The sequence below is a fragment of the Strongylocentrotus purpuratus genome, unplaced genomic scaffold (genome assembly GCF_000002235.5).
Source record: "Strongylocentrotus purpuratus isolate Spur 01 unplaced genomic scaffold, Spur_5.0 spur5_scaffold_1, whole genome shotgun sequence".
Classification (NCBI taxonomy): Eukaryota; Metazoa; Echinodermata; class Echinoidea; order Camarodonta; family Strongylocentrotidae; genus Strongylocentrotus; species Strongylocentrotus purpuratus.
The window spans coordinates 46,451,668-46,465,893 of record NW_022145594.1 but is presented as its reverse complement, the minus strand read 5'-3'; positions in this window follow the sequence as shown (position 1 = coordinate 46,465,893).

Sequence of the window (14,226 nt, the reverse complement as noted above, 5' to 3'; positions counted from 1 at the left end):
TATCCGCTCTTCAAAGAAATTATAGGTGACGATGGGGCATATGGCTCTCTGTCATTCTCTCTCTCTCTCTCTCTCTCTCTCTCTCTCTTTCCTCTCTCTCTCTCTCTCTCTCTCTCTCCTCTCCTCTCTCTCCTCTCTCCCTCTCCTCTCTCTCTCTCTCTTTCTCTTCTCTCTCTCTCTCTCTCTCTCTCTCTAGATAATGCTCTCTCTCTCGGGTTCTCCTCCTGCCTCTCTCTCTCTCTCCCTCTCTCTCTAATGCTTTATCTTTCTTTCTTTCTCTCTCTCTCTCTCTCTCTCTCTCTCGGGTTCTCCTTTTGTCTCTCTCTCTCTCTCTCTGCTCTCTCTCCCTATCTCTCTGATGCTTTCTCTTTATATATCTCTCTCTCTCTCTCTCTCTCTTTTCCTCTCCCTCTCTCCCTGTCTTACTCACTCTTTCTCTCGCCAAACCTTTCTCTGTGTCTCTCTTTCTGACTCTCATGTTCCCTCTCTCTCTCCCACTCTTTCTCTCTCCATATGGATTAGTGTAACCCTGAAGACCATTAGTTTTTGCATGAAAAGAGGAAATGATTTTCTGACACAAAACTAGAAATTCGTTTTCCGTGCAAACAAATAACCTCCGTATAATTTAACCATTGCACCCATTTTTCTTCTCTCGCCACCTTTTCACATCTTCTCAACATTATGATCTTGCTGTCCTAACTGTTTTATCCATTATTTAATGCGATTCTATTTTATCGTTGGAGCCATTGTAGGCAGGCATGACTATGCGCTTTACAACGATATAGATTTTTTAAAAATATACGCTCATACATTATGAAGGTCGGGCAATAGCAAGACCAACTGCAAAGGCAGGCCGTATGGTGTTTTCAAATCGACTTATTCTGGAATTACTTTTTTGATTATCTTTTTCAATTTAAAAGTGGAAAGCTATCACAGAACATCCGGCTGGAATAATTTAATTGCAATTTTAATTCAATACTCTATTTTTCACCTAATCTTACATGACCTTGTTCACTAGCGGATACTACCTTTAAATCAGGGCTTGCATACTGCATAGCGGCGTACATCATTAGAGGCGCCGTATTTGTGAAAATCGTGATCGTGAACAGACCGGACAGGTACATAAGAGAACAACAACCTACCCCCACCCCCCTCTCCCCTCCCCCCCCCCCCCCCCCGCCGTCTAGCGTTTCAATAAATCATTTATCCAGGTGGCTGACACAGGCGCGGATCCAGGATTTCTTAGGGGGAGGCCCAAATTTGAAATTATGCGAGCCAAATATTGGTACGTAATAGTGACCAGCAGTGACGTAATGGGGGGGGGGGGTGCAGGGAGGGGCCAGTTTTTTCCCCTACCTCCACCGCGAAGCGCGAAAGCTTCAACAATTCAATAAATTTTAAAGAAAGAAGGCGATTCGTTGTACAGTTCCCAAAAATAATCCTCGTCTGAATAATGTTCCCCCCCCCCCCCCCCCGCGCGAAGCCCGGAAGCTTTTAAGTTTCATTAAATCATTAGAGAAAGAAGACGATTCGTTGTGTCAATATCAACTCTTAAAGGTACTATGTCCCTTTTGCAGCCAACCTCAAATGCTGTAGAACTTTGCAGGAATTATGAATATGTCATGACTTGTATGTCCTATCTGTAGAATTTAAACGTTAGCAGTGTCCTCATATTCAAATTATGCAAGAAATCCGTTTACTTGCTAGACACCACTGTCAGACACTATTGAGTGACTGACTGGCTTTTTTTCTTCTTGGGTAATAACATACATGAAAAGAGTTGTAAAGGGTACATGAGCATTTGTCTACTTCAATAACCAACTTCTTGTGATGGCCAAGATTAAACTGATTGAATCTTTGCGCAGCATAAAACGTATGACTATTCGGTGAAATTGTCTGAAAATCAAGACTATTAATTCGATTTGACAACTAATAGTCGTTCCCACTTGAAGACATTTTAAGCCCCACCTTTTTTTAAGGGAAGTTCTAAATTAGTATTATCTTTCAAATGCAGTTGGAATTTAACTTTTCATTTTTTGGCCTGCAAATGGGACATAGTACCTTTAATCTTCGTCTAACTTCAGTTCCCCCCCCCCCCCTTTTACGTTTCATTAAATCATTAGAGAAAAAAGACGATTCGTTGTACCGCTCTCGAAAATAATCCTCGTCTGATTTTAGTTTCCCCCCTTCAGCGCGAAGTGCGGAAACTTTTACGTTTCATTAAATCATCAGAGAAAGAAGACGATTCGTTGTACATCTCGACACTTAAATGTAAATTCAGTTCCCTCCCCTCCCGCTCGAAGCGTGGAAGCTTCGACGTTTCATTAAATTATTAGAGAAAGAAGATGATTCGTTGTACCGCTCTCGAAAATACTCCTCGTCTGAATTTATTTTTCCCCTCCCGCGCGAAGCGCGGAAGCTTTTACGTTTCACTAAATCATTAGCGAAAGAAGACGATTCGTTGTACCGTTATGACTTTTAATCCTCGTCTAAATTCAGTCCCCCCCCCCTCCCCTCCCACGCGAAGCGCGGAAGCTTTTAACGTTTCATTAAATCATTAGAGAAAGAAGACGATTCGTTGTGTCAATATCAACTCTTAAAGGTACTATGTCCCTTTTGCAGCCAACCTCAAATGCTGTAGAACTTTGCAGGAATTATGAATATGTCATGACTTGTATGTCCTATCTGTAGAATTTAAACGTTAGCAGTGTCCTCATATTCAAATTATGCAAGAAATCCGTTTACTTGCTAGACACCACTGTCAGACACTATTGAGTGACTGACTGGCTTTTTTTCTTCTTGGGTAATAACATACATGAAAAGAGTTGTAAAGGGTACATGAGCATTTGTCTACTTCAATAACCAACTTCTTGTGATGGCCAAGATTAAACTGATTGAATCTTTGCGCAGCATAAAACGTATGACTATTCGGTGAAATTGTCTGAAAATCAAGACTATTAATTCGATTTGACAACTAATAGTCGTTCCCACTTGAAGACATTTTAAGCCCCACCTTTTTTTAAGGGAAGTTCTAAATTAGTATTATCTTTCAAATGCAGTTGGAATTTAACTTTTCATTTTTTGGCCTGCAAATGGGACATAGTACCTTTAATCTTCGTCTAACTTCAGTTCCCCCCCCCCCCTTTTACGTTTCATTAAATCATTAGAGAAAAAAGACGATTCGTTGTACCGCTCTCGAAAATAATCCTCGTCTGATTTTAGTTTCCCCCCTTCAGCGCGAAGTGCGGAAACTTTTACGTTTCATTAAATCATCAGAGAAAGAAGACGATTCGTTGTACATCTCGACACTTAAATGTAAATTCAGTTCCCTCCCCTCCCGCTCGAAGCGTGGAAGCTTCGACGTTTCATTAAATTATTAGAGAAAGAAGATGATTCGTTGTACCGCTCTCGAAAATACTCCTCGTCTGAATTTATTTTTCCCCTCCCGCGCGAAGCGCGGAAGCTTTTACGTTTCACTAAATCATTAGCGAAAGAAGACGATTCGTTGTACCGTTATGACTTTTAATCCTCGTCTAAATTCAGTCCCCCCCCCCCTCCCCTCCCACGCGAAGCGCGGAAGCTTTTAACGTTTCATTAAATCATTAGAGAAAGAAGACGATTCGTTGTACCGTTCTCGACTCTTAATCCTTATCTGAATTAAGTTACACCCCCACCTTCCTGCGCGAAGCTTCCTGCGCGAAGTGTTATGAAATTGATAAACCATGGGTAACAGCAAGAGTTAAAACTATCGTCCTCCAGCGACAATTGGCATTTCACAGAAATGACCGATCTCTTTGGCGTCTCCTTCGAAACAAAGCTAAACGTTTGATTAAAGAACAAAAAATTAGGTATTATAATACCAGAGTACGTAATCTAAAAACAACAAATCCTGCTGGCTGGTACAAACAAATTAAAATCCTTACTAACAATAGGAAACAATCTTCACCCATTAAAATCCCAAATACTGATACTAGCAATCCTTCAAACTTTAAGGTTATTTCTGATTGCATAAATGATCATTTTTCTTTTGTAGCAGCTGATCTTCCTTGTTTGGATAGATGTAAATTGCCTGCATTTTTACCGTCGCATTGTACATGTCCAATCATCCAGCCTTTTGAAGTATACAAGCAATTGCAATCTCTTAATCAACGTAAAGCTGGGATTTCTGGAGACCTACCTGTAAGAATAATACGAGAATTTGCTTACGAATTGTGTATCCCATTGACTGACATTCTAAATGATTCGTTTCAGAGCTCTATTGTCCCCCAACTCTGGAAACAAGCTGAAATTGTACCCTTTCCTAAGTCACAACCACCCATATTGCAAAATCTACGCCCTATTTCACTTACTTCTTACTTTGCCAAACTTGCTGAATCTTTCATATGTAAATGGTTACTTGAAGATATTACCAGGCATATTGATCCCAATCAGTATGGAAATCGGCCTGGCTTAAGCACTAACCACTATTTGATACAACTTCTTCATCAAATATATGCCAACGCTGATAAACCCAAATCTTTATCCACCATCATACTTACCGATTTTTCTAAGGCGTTTGATCGCATCGACCATAATATTGTAATTAACAAATTGATCCATCTGCAAGTGAGGCCATGTGTAATATCTTGGATACTGAGTTTCCTCGAGTTGCGTCAACAAAGGGTAAAATATCTTGGTCAGTTATCTAATTTGAAAACAATCAATGCTGGTGTTCCGCAAGGTACCAAACTTGGTCCGATTCTATTTATTGTAATGATCAATGATGCCTGTAATGATGTTAACTTACCAATTTATAAATATGTTGACGACTTAACGATTGTAGAAAGCCGAAAAGTAACATCTCAGTCTAAACTACAAAATGCAATCACTGATCTATACCAATGGTCAGCTAAAAATAATATGACATTGAATCCGTCCAAGTGTTTCTCTATGGTTATAACATTTATGAAAAATTGTGATGAACAAACTTCAATGTTCATTGGCGACAAAGAATTAATTTATGTTCATCAAGCCAAAGTCCTCGGAATTATTTTACAATCAAACCTAAAGTGGGATAGTCATGTATCCGATCTCACAAAAAGGTGTAATAGGAAGTTATTTATGTTTCGTTGCCTTAAGAAGTATGGATTGCCTGTAGATGACCTTTTACTAATATATAAAGGATACATTCGTTCGATTTTAGATGGGGTACCGGTTTTTAATGGTAATTTAACAAAAACTCATGTATATATTTTAGAACGTATTCAGAAAAGAGCTTGCAAAATCATTTTAGGACGTCAGTATGAAAATTATGAAGCAGCATTGGAAACATGCAATCTATGTTCATTAGAAGCAAGACGTAAGCAGTTATGTATAGACTTTGCAAATGCACTTGTCAAACACCCACAATTTAAAGAATGTTTACCTCTTAGACAACAAAGCACTTATTCTCTAAGATCTCAATCAAAGTTTAAACAATACCAATGTAAAACAAAACGCTTCCAGTGCAGCTCTCTTCCTTACTTTATAAATCTTTTGAATAAAATGTAATACCAATATTTTTAGAATTTCACAGTCCATGATTGAAATATGTGAATGAATTTTGATAGTTTTTATCTCAATTTTCTGCAATACTGAATATTTCTTGCCATCTCCCCTCATTTGTAATGATAAGGTACCCTTTGTCTGTCTCTTCCTCTCTTCAACCCTCTCTCTCTTTCCGTCTTTCTCTCCCATCCCCCTTCTCTTTCTTTCTCTCCTTCTCTCTCTTTGTCATCACTCCAACTCTCCCTCTCCTACACCTCTCCCTATCTCTTTCTTTTTTTTAACAAAAATTTGAATCTGATCAATGAATTTGTATGAAATGTCTATATGTTTGATTATTGATTTATGTCATATGTTGTGTTATTTCAATTTGAATTGCAATTGTATTGTATATAACCTTATGAAATGGATCGCAATTCAGCCATTGGCTGCGATGATCTTTTTAATAAAAACCATTTCTATCTATCTATCTAAGCTTTGACGTTTTATTAAATTATTAGAGAAAGAAGACGATTCGTTGTACCGTTCTCGACTCTTAATTCTGTCTGAATTTCAAAAATGTTCTTTGTCTACTCCCTTTTCTTCCTACGTCCTCTTCCTTTTCACTTATCTCTTTTTTTGGGGGGGACCATCTCACCCCCACCCCCCTGGCTACGCGCCTGCGGTCAGATGAACATAAGTTGATACCTTGTCCGCCCCCGGAAGTTCAGGGGTTTAAGGCAATAATTTACGGTCAGATTAGCATTCAGGGGTCCGCCTTAGGGCCCTAGGTGGGGTCCAGGGGCAGAGCCCCGGAAGTTCAGGGGTTTTAGGCATTTAATTACGGTCAGATGACCATTATTTTGGTACCTAATTGTGACACTGGCAGGTCATTAATTGGCGTGGGGTTCAGGGGGCGGAGCCCTCGGAAGCTCAAGGGTTTTAGGCACTCAATTACGGTCAGATTAGTATCAAGGGGCCCGCCTTAGGGATCTTGGTTGGGTCCAGGGGGCAGAGCCCCCAGAAATCAGGGGTTTTAGGCATTAAATTACCGTCAGATGAGCATCTAAGGGCTCGCCTTAGGGTCCTAGGTGGAATCCCCATGCATCCCGCTCCACACATTGTTGACGGGATTAACCGCAACTGATCTCCCCTTCTTTTCTCCCTTTTCTTTTCTTCCTCTTTTTTTTTCCCTTTTAGCTCTCCTCTTTTCCTTTTCATTCCTTCTCTCTTTTTTTAGCGGGGACGGGGGGGGGGGGGGGAGCAAGGGCCTTTTGCCCCCTCTCCCCCCCCCCCCCCCCCGATCCACAACTTGTAGGCGGGAAAATTGCAACTGATATCCCCCTTCTTTTTTTTTCTTCTTCCTCTTTTTTCCTTCCCTTTATCTCCTCTTTTCCTTTTTTCTTTCCCTTTCCTTCCTTCTCTTTTATTTTTTGATTGGGGGGGGGGGGGGGGGGGAGGCAACAGCCTGGGAGGCAAGTCATCCCCCCCCCCCCGATCTCCTTCTTCCCTCTTTTCTTTTCTTCCTCCTCTTCTTTTTTTCCCGTTCTCTCCTCTTTCCCTTTCCCTTCTTTTCCTTCTCTCTCTCTCCTTTTTTTTTTTGCGGGGGGGGGGGGGGGGAGGCCTGCTCGGCCCCCACCCCCTGGATCCGCGCCTGGGCTGACATCTTTTTCATGAATATGAGCTTTCATTGCTTCTGGTTTGTATTTATGGGATGACCCCTATTTTAAGTATAGAGGGCGTTAATCTTATGGGATATTTCACAGACTTTAGCTAAGACGGCACCGGGCCGATTTTGATAGGGATGTAGCCTGTTTTAAAGATACTATGTCCCTATTGCAGCCAACCTCAAATTCTGTAGAACTTTGCAGTATTGAGTGACTGACTGGCTTTTTCTTCTTCTTTGGTAATAACATACATAAGATGAGCTGTAAAGGATTTGTCTACTACAATAACCCACTTCTTGTAATGGCCAAAATTAAACTGATTGAATCTTTGCACAGCATAAAACGTACGACCATGCGGTACAATGGTCTGAAAATCAAGACTATTACTTAATGACTCTATAGCTCCTAAGTCGATTTGACAACTAATAGTCGTTATTTTCCCACTTAAAGACATTTTCTAGCCCCATTCTTTTAAGGGGGGTTCTAAATTAGTATTATCTTTCAAATGCCATTGGAATTTAAGCTTTTCATTTAGTTGGCCTGCAAAAGGGACATAGTACCTTAAAGGTAATGTATCCTTTGTGCAGCCAACATCAAATTCTGTAGAACTTTGCAGGAAATATGAATATGTCACATGGGCGGCGCTCCGTTTTACATAGGAAAAGTGCCCCGTTAACTTTGTAAGAAGTGCCCCTTTTTACATAGGAAATGTGCCCCTTTTACTTTTACAGGTGCCCCTATTATTTTGTTAAGTGCCCCTTCCCCTTTCCACCTCTGATAAGTGCCCCTTTTATGTTGACACGTACCCCTTTTCTTTTGACAAGTTCCCATTTTCCTTTGCTATATGAGTGTCCATTTTCCATTCTCATAAGTGCCTTTTTTTAATCTTTAGTAAGTTCCCTTTTTCAGGTACCGGAAGCGCTCCTTTCCACTTTTGACAAGCGCCCCCTCCACCTCTGATGATTGCCCTATTAAAATCTGAGAGGTTCCCCTTTTGCTTTGACAAGATCCCCTTTTCCCGTGTAAAAAGTGTCCCTTCCCCCTTTTTTATAACTACCTCTTTTTAACCCTTTATTTTTACATGTACCCCCTTTCCTTTTTTACTAAGTTCCCCTTTTCATAATTATAAATGCCCCCATTTAATAAAGAGCCCCTTTCCCTTCTCAAAAGTGCCCCTTTCATATTTTGTAAATGACCGTATTCAATTCTGAGAGATACTCGTTTTACTTTGAAAAGTGCCCATTCCCTTTCTCATTATTTCCCCTTGTCATCTGTGATAAGTGCCCCGTTTATTTTAACATGTGCCCCTTTTGATTTTTAATAAGAGGCACTTCCCCCATCTCATGAAAGCCCCCTTTCACCTCCGATAAATGCCCCTATTAAAATCTGATCGGTGCCCCTTTTCTTGGCGTGGAATCCAGGGGGCTGAGCTCCATGAAGCTCAGGAGTTTTAGGGAGTTAATTATGATCAGAGGAACATTCAGGGGCCGTCTTATTGCCCGTGGTGGGGTCCTGGGGGCGGAGTCCCAGGACTCTCAAGGGTTTAAGGCATTTAATTACGGTCAGATGAGCATATTTTGATACCTTATTTGTGACACTGGCATGTCACTAATTGGCGTGGGGTCCAGGGGGCTGAGCCACGTGAAACTTAGGGGTTTTAGGCATTTAATTATGGTCAGATGAAGGGGCACGTCTTAGGGCCCCTGATGGGTCTAGGGGACAAAGCCCCGGATGCTCAGGGGTTTTAGGCATTTAATTACGGTCAGATGAGCATATTTTGATACCTTATTTGTGACACTGGCAGGTCACCTATTGGCGTAGGGTCCAGGGGGCTGAGTCACATTAAGCTCTAGGGCTTTAGTCATTTGATTACGATCAGATGAGCATCCAGGGGCCCATCTTTAATAGTTAAACAAAGGATATTCTTAAACTCACTTCAAGTGATCTTTGTGATGGAGTTAATGCAACTGAGACTTGAATATACCTTTTTGGTGGACAGTTGCTAACAAAAATTGATTTATCATTATTGATTTACCAATAGAAGCCAATGGACTAGTGAACCACTAGGGAATTCAGAATATGGGACCATTAGAAACCCATAGAAAGATCTCTAATGGACCAACAGGAACCCATAGAAAAACTCTATTGGACCAACAGAAACCCAAGAAAATATCTAAAGGAACAACAGAAACCCATAGAAGACGTGGGTGGATGTTGGTCCAATAGAAGCTTTCTGTTGGTCCATCAGCATTTTCTCTGTGGGTTTGCGTTGGTCCAATAAATATTTTCTATTGGTTCTTTGGGTCCAATATTTCACTTTCCCTATTGAAACCAATAGACACCAATAGCTCTAATGGTTTCTGATGGTCCAATAGGCTATCGGATCCTATTGGAATTTCGACCTGGGATACACAGGACCCCTCATTACTTTTTTTTTGTAAGTGGTCCTTTTACTTCTTGAGCAATGAAGATGAAGAAGAACACAACATAAGAGTCTATTTATAGGATGTATTATGGTTGATATGTATCTATTATTATCACTTTTTAATTGAAGTACCTAGTACATTGTTTTTTATTATGTAGGATGATGCTTCTCTACAGTGGATGATGAAGGCATGCTGATTACAAACCCAGGAGAGGAACAACGAACAGATATTGACAGAATCATATCTAGAGATGCGGGCCTACTACACTTCATACGAGCAAGTGTGCTAATATACAATGTAGGTACCCCCAATAAACTATTGTAGAACACATATCATGCAGAAAGTTATAGATCTGACAAAGATATTTTTCATTGTCCGTTACTTGTAAAAGAATACTTGATTGAATATCACAATTGTGATTTAGATTTAAAATAAAATGTTGATATAGATGAAATATAAGTCTACATTACGTATGTTTCAATATCATTATTTCCAGTACATTCTCTGGTCCAAGTTGTTTGGTCATTTTATGTCCCATACTTAACCGAGTATTATTCAATTATGAGCACAAGTTCACAATACAAGTACATTGTACACGTATTACTTATTTCATACCTTGTGTGATCCAAGCTCCAGCAGGCCTATCGTCTTAATGGGATCATCAGAAATAACCTAAGATGTGGTCAGTAACTATAGTCTTGTAGGAAAAAAAGTTTAGGTTTGCCCACTAGAACCCCAAGTGAATTTCAGTCCTTCGTCATTTTGTCAGAGCAGGTATCACGGTGTATGTTATTAGTCATTGTTGATTTTCTTATACACTGTATCTTATTTCATTTTCCATTCAACAGACTTGGGTTATCATTTAATTTTACAGCCCTTCTGAAAACTAAGCTACAACTTTATTGATGAATGCAGGAGACATCTATGGGACTACGTCTTCATAAAATGAAAGAGAACAGTAGAGATGGGTTTAAACTTGAATATTTACATGATATTTATTTATTATTTGTATTATATGTTATAGAAGGATCTAGAAAGTGAAGACGTTTTGAAATATAGCATTTATGTTGCTAAAAGTATTATTATAAGTATAATTGCAGTGTTTATTGTTAAGGGAAAGGGAAGGTTTCCCAGTGAAATTAACGGTATACCAATGTAAAATTAATAAAAAAGAGAAATTATTCTTTAAAATAAAAATTATAAAGGACATGGGCCTCCTAACTAAAACCCTGGTACCACTTCTGGGTTGCTGTTGTTGTTTTTTCTTTGGGCTGGGGGGGGGGGGGTGGCAGGCAACCCGGCCAATTCAAAATTTCCAGTGTTAAATTCAATTGTCTTTAAAAAAAGAAATCATTTATGTCAAGATGAAATTAAACAATGTTTCACTTTCCTTTTTTCAAGTTGAAACATTTGAATAAAATGATTAACATACTTTCCGATCTCTCTGGTCTCTACGTTAAAAATGTTCAAAGCTCCTGCGAAGGCTGCAAAAAGGAAAAGTGAAGAGAATCCAAGTGAGGTGACATGCTTTCGAGTAATAGCAATTTAAATTGCTTTTGTCACCCCTGACCAGCAGATTGTATCCTTTTCTCTATCTCCTCTCCACTTTCCTAAAGCTGTTTGAATGTATTATGAAATGTCTATGTATTATCTGATTGTTATACTCACTGTATGTTTTTCCGATTGGTCAAATAAATAATAATAATAATAATAAATGTGGAGGGTAATGGAGTGAATATAGAATGGTTGATCGTAGTTGAAAGCGAGTGCATGCAAATGAGTGGTAATAACAAGTACTGGCGACTGAAAGTGAGACAGAAAGAAATTGCAACAGGTTGTTCAGTCAACTAAGAGAACACAACTTGCAGAAGATATTTTTCGAAAGATGGAGAAAGAGAGAGAAAGGGGTTTTTTAAGGTCACGATGAGAGTGGATGGGGAAAATCCATCCACTGTGCCACATAATTTGTTTGTCTAAAATAAGGAAACTTAATGCATTAGCATATTTAAAATGTATAATCATAGCCAGAGAATGAGTTGAAAATGGATGGTTATTATCTTTTTTTGGTCAATAAAGAGATTTTCAGAAAAATCTAATGCTAGAATAATAATAAGTAGAGGTGTAATGATGTTTAAGTTAGTTGGCGTAAATATTCATAAATGAATGATACATGTCATTACAACTCAAATAACACAACAACGAGTGGAACTCAAGGTCCACTTCCCAGATGCATCCTGGGTACACCAGCTGTTATACTGGTGATCGATAGTACAAGTTCGAGCGCGTATTTCACCTAACGGTGATCGCATCAGTAGAACTGATTATTAAACTACATTCTTCTACTAATCCTGTAATAAAAGCAGGATATTGGAAATTTAATAACAGTTTATGCAACGATGCAGATTATGTGAAAAGTATGAAAGAAGAAATAACACGGTTGAAACTCAATCTATCCAAAGAGATAATAGATAATAGAATATTATGGGATTATGTTAAAATGGAGATACGAAGTTTTACAATAAAATACTGTAAGAAAAAGCCAAAGAAAGAAAGAATAAGATTGTTGGTTTGGAAAAAGAAATTTCAAAGTTAGAGGAAGAATTACAAATACCAGCGAAGGTGAATGACAATTCTTTGATTAACGATTTGGAAAAGAAAAGAAGGGAATTGAAAAGTCTTTACGGTTATATAAGTGAAGGGGTAAAAATCAGATCTCGAGCCCAATGGTTTGAAAGTGGAGAAAGAGAAACGGCATATTTTAAGCAACTAATAGATTTCAAAGAGAAAAAAAGTGCTATTAAAGAATTACAAGTAGATGGAAATATAACTGATGATGAAAAGATATCATACAAGAAATTAGAAGATTTTATTCTAAACTGTATGCTAAATCAGAAGAAGGATTATGCGAAAATATTAATTTTTTCCCCAAAACCTTACCCAAATTAACAGAAAATCAGAGGAAGCTATGTGAAGGAAAAATTAACCAGGGAGAGTGTATTGAAATCTTAAAAGAAATGCAGTTAAATAAATCCCCAGGAAATGACGGATTAAATGTAGAATTTTATATTACATTCTGGCATGTAGTTGGTGACTTAGTTCTTAAGGCATTTAACGATACCATGAAATTCAAGGAATTGTCGCCTTCTCAAAAACAAGCAATCATAACGCTTATACATAAGGATGGTAAAGACCCCAATTTCATTAGTAATTATAGACCTATCTCCTTACTCAACGTAGACTATAAGATTATTACCAAAATACTTTCTAAAAGAATAAAAAAAGTTTTGAATGAAATTGTGTCGGTCGATCAAGTAGGTTATTTAAAAGATAGAAACATCGGTGATGCAATCAGATTAATCAATGATATGATTTTTCATACTTCTTGTTTTAACAAACCAGGGTACCTATTGGCAATAGATTATGAAAAAGCTTTCGACTCGATTTCACATAGTTTTCTTCAGAAAGTGCTCATTTCTTTCGGGTTTGGGCCAATGTTTTGTGAATGGGTTACAATTTTACTTACCAATGCTCAAAGTTATGTTTTTAATGGGGTAAATCAACCGGATATTTTAAAGTTCAAAGGGGTGTAAGACAAGGAGATCCGTTATCTCCATATTTATTTATTTTATGCATAGAATGCTTAACTCACTGCATTAGAAATGATAAGTTGGTAAAAGGTATTTGTTTTGGAAAAACAGAAATAAAGATGATCTTATATGCAGATGACATGTCAATTTTTGTACGAGACATAAACTCGATTAATAGAATAGAGGTAATCATGGACAATTTTAGGAAAATATCAGGACTAAAGATTAATGGAAATAAAACATTCATTTTACCCTTAGGATCTTCTGTTGGCTCTGCGACTGTGTATCCTTTTGGAAAGGAGGCACACATTTTAAAAATACTCGGTATATATTTTACATTAGATCCCAATGTGGCGGAAGAGATGAATTACAAAGAAATATTAAGCAAAATAAAGAAATTTTTAAATTGGTGGAAACAAAGAGATCTTACTTTGATAGGAAAAATTCATTTACTGAAAACATACGCATATTCAAAACTAATCTATGTAAGCTCTTTGACTCCAGTGCCTGAATGGGTTATAATAGAAATTGATGAGATCTGTTTTAATTTTCTATGGCGAGGTAAAGACAAAATTAAAAAAAGTACGGTGTATTTTGATTACAAGCAAGGAGGATTAAAAATGCTCAACTTTCAACTTTTTGTGAAAGTACAAAAAGTGATGTGGATTAAAAGACTTGTAACAGGAAACCAGAGAGTTAAATGGAAAAAGTATTTCAAATTTTTAATGAGACCTTTCGGAGGAAATCTTATTTTTTACTGTAACTATTTACCTAACAAGATCGATATACAATTACCAAAATACTATCGGGATTTAATAAACATTTGGTTAGATATGAATGATTTTATTAAAAAAGATACAACTCACAAAGGGAATGAAATTTTTTTAAATAATAGGTTTATACACAATAGTGGAAAAACATACTTCAATGAAAATCTTTTCTTAAAAAATACTTATAGATTGTACCATATTATAGATGGAAAAGGAACATTAAAGTCGGAAACTTATTTCAGATGTATGGGACTAGAGGAAGAGGAAATATCAA